The sequence below is a fragment of the Myodes glareolus genome, chromosome 24 (genome assembly GCF_982192425.1).
Source record: "Myodes glareolus chromosome 24, mMyoGla1.1, whole genome shotgun sequence".
NCBI classification, from domain to species: Eukaryota; Metazoa; Chordata; class Mammalia; order Rodentia; family Cricetidae; genus Myodes; species Myodes glareolus.
Genome location: NC_142049.1, coordinates 48,052 through 59,003, shown reverse-complemented (window position 1 = coordinate 59,003; position 10,952 = coordinate 48,052).

Genomic DNA, 10,952 nt, shown 5'->3' with positions numbered 1-10,952 from the left:
TGGAGTTTCTGCCTGAAGAGTGCAGCTGTGGCAGGTCTTCTCCTTCTGGGTTCTGCTGACCCTCTCACCCGCTCCCTCACCCCTGTCACCTTAACCCTCACCACCCTCATCAGCCCCAGTCTTGTCTCTCAAGGCCCCACCGTTCATGGCTAGGCTGAGGTCTCACACTCTGAGGTTGTACAGAGTCCAGCCTTCCCCAGGAGCTCTGCACATGCATACTTAGGCGAGTGCAGGCAACTGTTGAGAAGACAGTTGGCAGAGCAGGAATTGTGCAGTTCAGTTTGCTGTCAGCTGCCCTGTCTGCCTCTCAGTGGGGTCAGTGCTGTGTGAGGAGCCTGCATGATGAGAAAACCGCCTCTTTTTTCCGTCTCGGAGACAGCCACTGGTGAGCCGTGTTTCCCCCATGGGAAAGCAATAAACTTCACCCAGAAAGACTTCAGGGAAATGCGGCTCAGTTTTCCTAACAGTAAGACTCCACTGGCATCTGGTTAAAATTAGATTTAGAAATGCTAGGGCCCAGCCGGACATTCACGTCCAGCCAATGTCTCCTCACACCTAGGTTTACAGTTAATCTGACAGCCAGTATTTCCAAAATGCAGCCGTTTGCACTGAAAAACAGCGTGTGTATTCTTTCTTTTAGATGGGAAGTCGGCAGGTATGTATAGGTTCTGTCTGCCAGGCTGTGTAAATTGGCGCCATTGCATTTCTCCTTTTCATTCCTTCTTTTTAGTGAATTTGACTTCTTCTTTTCCAATTTGTTTCCCCTTCATGTCTTTTTGTTGTCATATTGCTCTAGCTAGAACTTTAATTACTGTATGCATAGATATGGAGAGTGGACTACCTTGTCTTGTGCCCGATTTCAATTGGACCACTTTGAGTTCCTCTCCATTAAATTTGATTTTGGCTGTTGTGTTGCTGTATGTTGCCTTTATTATGTTTAGTTATGTCCTTGTTTCCTTCCTTGCTCTTTCCAAGATTTCTATCATGAAGGGGTACTGAGTTCTGTGGAAGGCTTTTTCAGCGTCTACTGTGATGATCATGTGTTTTTTTTCTTTCAGTTTGTTCACATGGTGGATTACGTTAATAGATTTTCATATGTTGCACCATTCCTGTATCTCTGGGATGAAGACAACTTGGTCATGATAGATGACATTTCTGATACGTTCTTGGACTCGGTTTGTCAGTATTTTACTGAGTATTTTGGCATCAGTGTTCATGAGTGAGACTGATCTGTAATTGTTCTTAATAGTGTCTTTTTGTGGTTTTTGTATCAGGGTAACTGTAGCCTCATAAAAAGAGTTTGGCAATGTTCCTTCTGTTTCTATTGTATGGAACCACTTGAGGAATAATGCTATTAGTTCTTCTGTGAAAATTTTGTAGAATTATGAGCTGTAACCATCTGGTCCCGTTTTTGTCTTTATTTTTTTGCAAGGGGGGTAGTTAATGACTGTGTCTATCTCTCTAGTGGTTATATTTCTATTTATTTTGCTTATCTGGTCTTGATTCAATTTTGGTATGTGATATTTACCAGAAAATTTTCCATTATCTTTAAGTTTTCCAATTTTTTTTGGAGTACAGGTATTTGATATATGACCTAATAATTCGCTGGGTTTCCTCCATGTCTGTTTTATGTCCTCCTTTTCATTTCTCATTTTTTAATTTGGATATTCTTTCTGAAGTTTGGTTAGTTTGGAAAGACATTTTTCAATTTTGTGGGTTTCTAGAAGAATCAACTCTTGGTCTCATTGATTCTTTGTACTGTTTTCTTTGTTTCTATTTTGTTAATCTCATCTTTCAATTTAATTATTTCCTGTCATCTAATCCTCCTGGGTGAGTTTTCTTCTTTTTGTTATAGAGCTTATAGACGTTCTGTTAACTTTCTGATCTTGGATTTTTCCAGCTTCTTTATGTAGGTATTTAGTGCTATGAACTTTGCTCTTAACACTGCTTTCATTGTGTCCCATAACTTTGGGTATCTTGTGTGGTCATTTTCATTGAATCTTATAAAGTTTTAATTTCTTTCTTTGTTTCTTCCTTGACCCATTGGTGATTCAGATGAATATTACTCAATTTCCATATGTTTGTGGGTTTAGGAAATTAATGTTGGTATTGAATGCTATCTTCTATTCATGATTATCCCTTAAGATATGTGGGATTATTCGATTATTTTTGGTATCTGTTGAGGTTTTCTTTTTTATTGAGTATATGGTCAATTTTGAGAAAATTCCATGGGGTGTAGAGAAGAAAAGAAGGTATACTCTTATATGTTTGGATACAATATTCTATGGATGTTGGTTAAGTCCATTTGAGTCGTAACATCTGTTAGATCCCTTATTTCTCTGATAAGTTTCTGTCTGTCAGACCTATCCAGTGGTGAGAGTGGAGTGTTGTGGTCACCCACTATTAGTGTGTATGGCTTAAAATGTAATGTAAGCCTTAGAAGTGTTTCTTTTACATATGAAGGTGCCCTTGTATTTGGCATATACATGTTGAGTACTGAGATTTTTTTCTTGATGGATTTTTCCTGTGACTAATGTTAAATATCTTTCTTTTTCTCTTTTGATTCATTTTAGTTTGAAGTCTGTTTTGTTAGATAACTGGATAGCTACACCATCTTGTTTCTTAGGTCCATTTGACTTGAAAATTTTCTCAACCCTTTATTCTGAGATGATGTCTGTCTTTGAGGTTGAGGTATGTTTCTGGTATGCAGCAGAAGGATAAACTCTGTTCTTGTATCCAATCTGTTAGTCTGTGTCTTTTTATAAGTGACTTGAGACCATTTATATTAAGGGATATTAATGACCAGTGATTGCTAGTTCCTGCTATTTTACTTTTTGTTGTTAGTGATATTATTGTCTTTGCTTTCCTTTGTTTGGGATTTATTGCTATGAGATCATCTATTTTCTGTGATTTTGTGAATGTAACTGACTTCATTGGGTTGAAATTTTCCTTCTAGTACTTTCCATGAAATCTGTTCATGTCATGGAAAGTCTTTCCTCTGTCTATGGTAAAAGAAAGTTTTGCTGGGTATAGTAGTCTGGGCTGGCATCCATGTTTTCTTAATGTCTGCATAATGCTTGACCCAGACCTCCTGGCTTAGATTGTTTCCATTGAAAAGTCAGGTGTAATCTAGCAGGTCTGCCTTTATCTGTTACTTGACCTTTTACCTTTGCAGCTCTTAGTATTCTTTCTTTATTCTGCATGTATATTGTTTTGATTATTATGTAGCAAAAGGACTTTTTGTTGTTCATCCCCCTCCCCCCCAAAAAAACCCCATCATTTGTGAAGATCTATATACTTCAGCATCTTTACACCAGGCAGAATTTGTGTTTCCCATATACTTATTGGCTCATGGTCAAACTCACAGTGGCCAGATCCTAAAGATTGATAAGTCCATCCCCACCTCCCTCCTCGACACGAAAGCCCATCATTTGTGAAGATCTATATACTTCAGCATCTTTATCACAATTTTAAGGCCTCTCTTCAATGGCTCCCTGTCTCAACCCTTTTAATTTTGATTTGTGTCTTTTGGGAGGAGAGGTTGGCGGAGCAAGCTTCAGTGTCTCTCATTCTCAATCATGGGTCTGCAAAAGAAGCTTCCTTGCCCAGAACAACTGGCGGCAGCATGGACTTGCTGTCTTTATATATTTGGGATGTGAGCCCTCTATTAGATGTGGAGTTAGGCAAAATCATTTTTCAGTCTGTAAGCAGCCCTTTTGTCCTATTGGCAGTGTTCTCTGCTTTCCAGGAGATTTTCAGTTTTGTAAGATCCAGTGTATTAATTGTTGACCTTGGGGCCTACACTATCAGTGTTTTGTTTAGGAAATAGTCTCCTTTGTCAAAGCATTCAAGGCTATTCCCTAGTTTGTCTTCTGTCAGGTTCAGTACTTATGGTTTTATGTGAGGCTTTTGAATCACTTAGGCTGTAGTTTTGTTCAGTCTGACAAATATGGAACTATCTCCTTTCTTCTATACACAGACATCCAGTTAGACTGGCACCATTTATTAAAGAAGATTTCTGTTTTTCATTGTATATTTCTGGCTTCTTTATGAAATATCAGGTGTTCATATGTATGTGGATTTATATCTGGGTCTTTGATTCAAATCCATTGATTAATATGTTTATTTTTGACAATATCACAAGGGTTTTATTACTATAGCTATAGAATATAACTTCTAATACCTTATACAAAATTCATATAAAGCCTGTAGTTTTTCTACATTGTGTCACCATTTTTACCTGAAGAGAAAATGTTTTTATGTTGATGTGTAGTTACTCTTTCAAAAAGTTATATGTAATTATTGGTCAATGCATGATGTGTGTCATGACTTCTGGAGCAGCAACCTAGGAAAGGAGAGAATGCTGCCTATGGAGATTCTTAAGCCTTTCAATTTAATTTGAGTTACTGTGAACTGTCAATGTTAGGCCATAGAAAACTCTATAGGTAGCACCACCTGAATGAATCAGAAGTAGAATAGCCCCTATAGGCACAAGCACCACCTGAAACAAAGGAAGAAGAGGTAAGTGATTAGTCTCTCCAAAATGCCCCAATCCCTAAGCCCTAAGCCCTAAGCCACTCTCCCTGACTGTCTCTCCCTGTGGGTCTCAGTGAAGAGCACCTGGGAAAGGATCTTCCAATTGCACTTGACCAGGCCGTGACCCAGGTAGACCTGGAGCTGGTAACATAGATGGTCGATTTTCTGCTTGGTCATCATGGAGGTGCCCAGAAACAGCACCATGCACATGCCAGAGGACATTTTGGGAAAGACCATCAGACATGGCTCCAGCTGTGAGTTTGCCAAGCACAGCTGCTGGTGCATGGACAGCAGAATCTGGAAGGAGAAGAGCCCATTCCTGCTGCACTCTTCAGCAGGAAACTGCAAATTTGCAGTGGAAGGAAGGCTGAGGTGGCTAATAGTTGGTGAGCAGTGATGGTGCCTCTTTCTCCCTCACCATTTCCAGTACCTCAATTTCCTGGGAGACCGCCCAGCAGGCACTCACCACCAGAACAAAGGACACCTGGGGTGCCTGCCTGGCTGATGTGGCAGCCACAGCTGCATCTTAGGATTCCTTGCCTCTGCAAAGCAGGCTGGCCTTGTCCTGCATGGGGCTATGGAGGGGACTCTCTGGTCCTTTGCATATGGGATTCTGAGAGGAGAGGATTTCCCCTGGGGCTGTGTGCTCTGAGAGGAGAGTCATCCTTGGCCCTGGCCTGACTCTCCTGTGACCAGGAGCTCCTGAGCACCATGGTAGAGGCAGCAGCTTCCACCTGGCTCAGGATTCTTGATCTCTTCCAGGGCATCGCTCCTCTGCCTCTAGGCCATCCCGCTGTGGCAGGTTATTGCAAACATGCCTTCAGTCTCCATCCAGGCAACAATGAACACGGACTCCAACTTCCTGTGGTCTTTGAATACATGGGGCCGCGTGCCAGCCAGTCAGACTGGAGTATTTCCTTCAGCACGAAGAACCTCACTGTACCCCACCCTATACACTCCCTAGAAAGGGCAAGGCCTCCCATGAGGAATCAACAAAGCCTGGCACATCCATATTGATTTAAAAATTAGATGTGCAAGTTTTAACTCCCACAAGCAGTGGAGGAATGTTCTCCTTGCTCTACATCCTCACCCTTCTACACTTTTCAACCCCTGCCGCCAAATAGACCAAACCGATTTGTGTTCCTCATAAACTCATTGAAACATGGTCAAATCACGGTGACCAGATCCTTAAAGATTGCTAAGTCCTTTCCCAGCCCCCTGGTCCCCAGGAAAACCCATCATTTGTGAAGGTCTATATACTTCAGCGTCTTTATCACAATGTTAAGGATTCTCTTCAACAACTCCCTGTCTGAACTGTTTTTAGTTTGATTTGTTTGTTCAGTGGAAGAGGTTGTCACAGCAACCTTCAATGTCTCTCATTCTCAATCATGGGTCTGCAAAAGAAGCTTCCTTGCCTCAAACAACTTGCAGCAGCAGGGATCACAGATTTCCACATGGACTTGCTGTCTTTGTTTTTGATTGAGCCTGCTGTTAAATGTGGAGTTAGTTAGGGAAAATCATTTTCCAGTCTGTAAGCAGCTGTTTTATCCTATTGTCAGTGTTCTCTGCGTTCCAGGAGCTTTCCAGTTTTGTGAGGTCCCTTTTATTAATTGTTGATCTTAGTGTCTGCATTATCAGTGTTTTGTTTAGGAAGTAGTCTCCTGTGGCAATGCATTCAAGGTTACTCACTAGTTTCTCTTCTGTCAGGCTCAGTACTTAGGGTTTTATGTGAGGCTTTTGAATCACTTGGGCTGGAGTTTTGTTCAGGCTGACAAATATGGGGTTATCTCCTTTCTTCTATGCACAATAGGCTCACTATTTTTTGCTTTACAGCTAGTGCCAACTTTTGAGTGCGTATATACCACGTTCATCTTTCTGGGTCTGGGTTTCCTCACTCAGGATTGGGTTTTCTAGATCCACCCATTTGCATGCAAATATCAAGATGTCATTATTTTTTACCCTTATTAGTAATTCCATTGTGTACCGCATTTTCTTTATTCATTGTTTTGTTGAGGGGCATCTGAGTTGTTTCCAGGTTTTTGCTATTACAAATATTCTGCCCTGAATATAGTTGAACAAATGTCTTTGCAGTATGGTTGAGCATCCTTGGGTATATGCCCAAGATTGGTGTTTCTGGGTCTTGAGGTAGGTTGATTCCCAATTTTCTGAGAAACCACCATATTGGTTTCTAAAGTGTTTGTACAAATTTGCATTTCCACCAGCAACGGAGGAATGCTCCCATAACTCCATATCCTCTTCAGCATAATCTATCATTAGTGTGTTTGATTTTAGCCATTCTGACTTGTGTAAGATGGTATCTCAGAGTTGTTTTGATTTGCATTTCCCTGATGGCTAAGGATGTTGAACCTTTCCTTAAATGTCTTTCAGCCATTTGAGATTCTTCTGTTGAGAATTCTCTGTTTCGTTCTGTACCCCATTTTTAAATCAAAATATTTGGAATTTGGAGCATTACTCAGCAGAAAAAAACAATGGCATCTTGATGTTTGCATGAAAATGATTGGAACTAGAAAAAAACCATCCTGAGTGAGCCTTGTTCTCTCTAAGAAGTGGATGATGTGGTGTTGGTTGTGTAGGTGGAAGGAATGGGAGGATGGGGGTGAATGTGAACTGGGATTTGTATATGAATTGAAATAGGATAGTTTTTCTTTTCTTTTGAAAGATAAAACTCTAAGTCCATTTTTGCTGTCCGCATATGACTGAACATTGGGACATTTACTATATCATGTGCAATCTGCCACAATCCAAATCCAAAATCTCACTTCTTCATCAAATTTCAATCCTGTCTGTCCCTCTTGGCATAAGGAACATTGTGGAAGACAGGGTGGGAAGTCAACAAAAAATATTTTAAGTGACTCCAAATGAAGAAGTTTAAAACAGTGCTAATGTGGAGTCACATGCATGAAGGTGTAAGTCACAAACAATCCCCCACCAGTTTGGAATTATAATGAATAGAATGGTTATTTATTTAAAGGGGAAAAACTTACAGATCACCGTCCCAGACAGAAACCCTCTGTGTGATCAGGAAAGGAAGCAGAGCCAGAAGCCAGAAAGCGAGCAGAGGGCTGCTACTGCTTTTTTAAAGAGAGAGAGAGACCACGCCCCAGTGGGTTGGTATCTCAGTGGCTATTGGCTGAAGGAGCTCCTGCAGCACCTTCCCCTTTTGTTTAAGTAAGAGAGTTCTAAGCCTACTACGAAATTATATACAATAAGAACAAATATCCTATTCTAACTAGCTTAAGTCTTGTATAATAAACAACTTGTTCAAGTCATGAGAGGAAAGTAATTACATATATCTGAGAAGGGAAATAATTTTACCTCAGTAATTAGGAAGTGCAATCAAATGACTTCCAAAACATGCAACAAATCACAGAGACAATTGGCTACCTGGACAATAACCCAAACTCGCATTTGCAGTGTTGAAGCAACCAATTTTGGCTAAGGCCTAACATAACTGACATACAATTTTCAAAGACAAGAAACTTTTCAAAACTACCTTACCCTGTCTTGACAGGATATGACAATCCTGTTTTATCCATTTACAGATACTCTGTATCTCTGACAGCAGTTGAGGTATGGGCATTTCTTTGCCCAAAGGCCAGTTCTGCCAAGAAGAAAGTCTCCAGGTGGAGTGTCTTTGGTGCTCAACATTCTCTTGGGAATAGATTGGTGTTGCCCGGAGTGATTGTGTCTCACTGCCATGGAAAAAACTCTGAGTTAGATTAAAGGCATTTTCTATTGCTCTTTGAAGAGGTTGAAGATTATCTATCTATACTGAATATAGTCTCTATGTATCTAAAGAACCTGATTAGTCTAATTATAAATGACAAATATAGATGACTATTGAGCTATATAATTCTCAATACCTATCTAACTTAAAGACTAAGACAATAAACAACTGTACAATAAATGAGGACAATGGCCTCCAAATGTAAATAATGTACAAGTATACATTTCAATATGGTAAATAAATATATCAATACATAAAAAATGTTTTAAACAGAGGTAGAAGCATGCATGCATACAATAGTCAATATAACTTAACTTTGTATAAATATACAAGAATCCATACCAATATAATTGTCTAAAAGCAATAACTCACAAGTACCAATCTATTATTCCAACATCCAATTATCCCTCTTTTTTTTCCCAAAAAGATCCCTGAGCTTATAAAATTCCTCCCCCAACCCTCAACTGTATACTAATTATAATCAACCCCTAAATGATATCCCTAAACCCAAGGACAAACTTTACTGGGAGAGGGGACATCGTCCTCTAGAATTACTTCCAGCTGCCATGGGGGCGAAGTTCTTTCTGGGGGATCCTGTGAAAGTAAAATGATGGTTAAATTTCAAGATCAATGTCTTTTAAAATTGCAAATAGTCTCTGAGTATTTTTTGGAGGTCTGGCCAGAATGTTGTACAAGATGTGCACCATTTCAGCTAACCAAGTTGGAACCGTCTTGTGCAGCTGGTACTCAAAACAGGTCATGTAGTAGCACTATAAGTATCATGATGTCATATCAACCAGGTGGAGTTGTTGTTATGGGGCCCCATCTTCTTCCTGGGAACTTCAAATGTCACTGCAGGAAAAACTCATTGTTCTTTGTGGAAAACTTAAACACTAATTATATAGACATATACAGACATACATATATTCAATGAAAGGCATGATATATATGAAGAAAAGCAAAGATGTTTTCTAAACTCATATTTCTTTCTGTCCCATATCATGGCTCTTGACATGAGACAGAAACTCCAGAAACTCTGGGTTTTTCTCTTAACAACAGGCTTGGAATTAGAGAGGAACTGAACCAGAGTCCAACTCCAAAACCAGCTCTATAAATTTAGAAATATAATATAATATATCTCAGATTTCTATACTTACAATCCCTGTTCAGTTTTCTTGATAGTCCCTATTAGGGACTATTTTTCCATCTGTCAGTATTCAAACCTCCAGGGTCCCTTGAATTTTTCAAAGATGAGTGTTTTCCTGCAGAGATAAGAACAGAACCCTGTCCCCATTCTATACATTTTTCTTACCACCTGTATGATTATAATCATTGTGGATGAGCTGTCATTTCCCCTTATCAAGAGGTTTCTCCTCTTCAAATCGAACCTTTATTAATTTTGATGGCATCCACAATTTTTCTTCTCCTGTGGAAACAAAAGCAAAACCCCTTCTCCAACTTAGCACATCTCCTGGCTTCCATTGAGAGGTCAGCACATCTTTGAAATAAACTGGTTGATTTAGTTCAGCAGACTTTTCCAATAACCAATGTCTTTCTTCCGCTATTGTTCCTTTCTCATTAGCGTTAAGAAAATTCAAGGTTAATAAAGCATTATGCAATCTATTTCTGGGGGTATTTTCTGTCCCTTTCTGTTTGTTCAGCATATCCTTTATAGTACAATTTGATCTTTCTGTAACTGCATGACCTGTAGGATTATTTGGTATAACTGTAATGTGTTTTGTATTATAATAAGCAAGAAAGCATTTCATTTTCTTAGATACATATGCTGGACCATTGTCTGCTTTTATTTGTGCAGGTATACCCATGATGGCCATAACTTCCAATAAGTGTGTGATTACTGAAACAGCCTTTTCTGAGCTCAGGGCAGTTGCCCATTGAAAACCTGAATACGTGTCTATGGTGTGGCATACATATTATAATTTACCAAATTCCATTAAGTGTAACACATCCATCTGCCAGATTTCATTCCTTTGAGTACCCTTTGGGTTACTCCCTGCAGGCAATGGTGGTTGATTATAGAAAGAACAAGTAGGACATCTCTTTATAATCTCCTTAGCTTGTTGCCATGTAATGGAAAACTCTTTCTTTAAGCCTTTACTATTGACGTGATTTTTTTAATGAAATTCTGAGGCCTGCAACATGCTTCCAATCAATAATTGATCAATTTCAGCATTACCTTGTGCTAGAGGACCAGGCAGACCCGTAGGGGATCGGATCTGTGTTATGTATATAGGACAAAGCCTATTCCTGATTATGTCTTGCACCTGGATAAACAATGATGTCAATTCTGTATTATCTTGTATAAATTCAGCAGTGTCAATATGCAAGATAACTCTTTCTGCATGTTGTGAATCTGTAACTATTTTAAGGGGTTCTTTAAAATCCCTTAGCACCATAAGAATGGCATATAATTCTGCCTTCTGGACAGAATTATAAGAGCTTTGTTCCACCTTACTCAATTTATCTGATTTGTAACCTGCCTTCCCTGATTTATTAGCATCAGTATAAAATGTACGGGCTGCAGATATTGGTGCATCACGTACAATTCGAGGAAGAATCCAAGAAATTCTCTTTATGAGGTTAAGTCTATCACTTTTGGGATAGTTGCTATTAATTTCTCCCAAAAAATTAGCACAAGCTCTTTGCC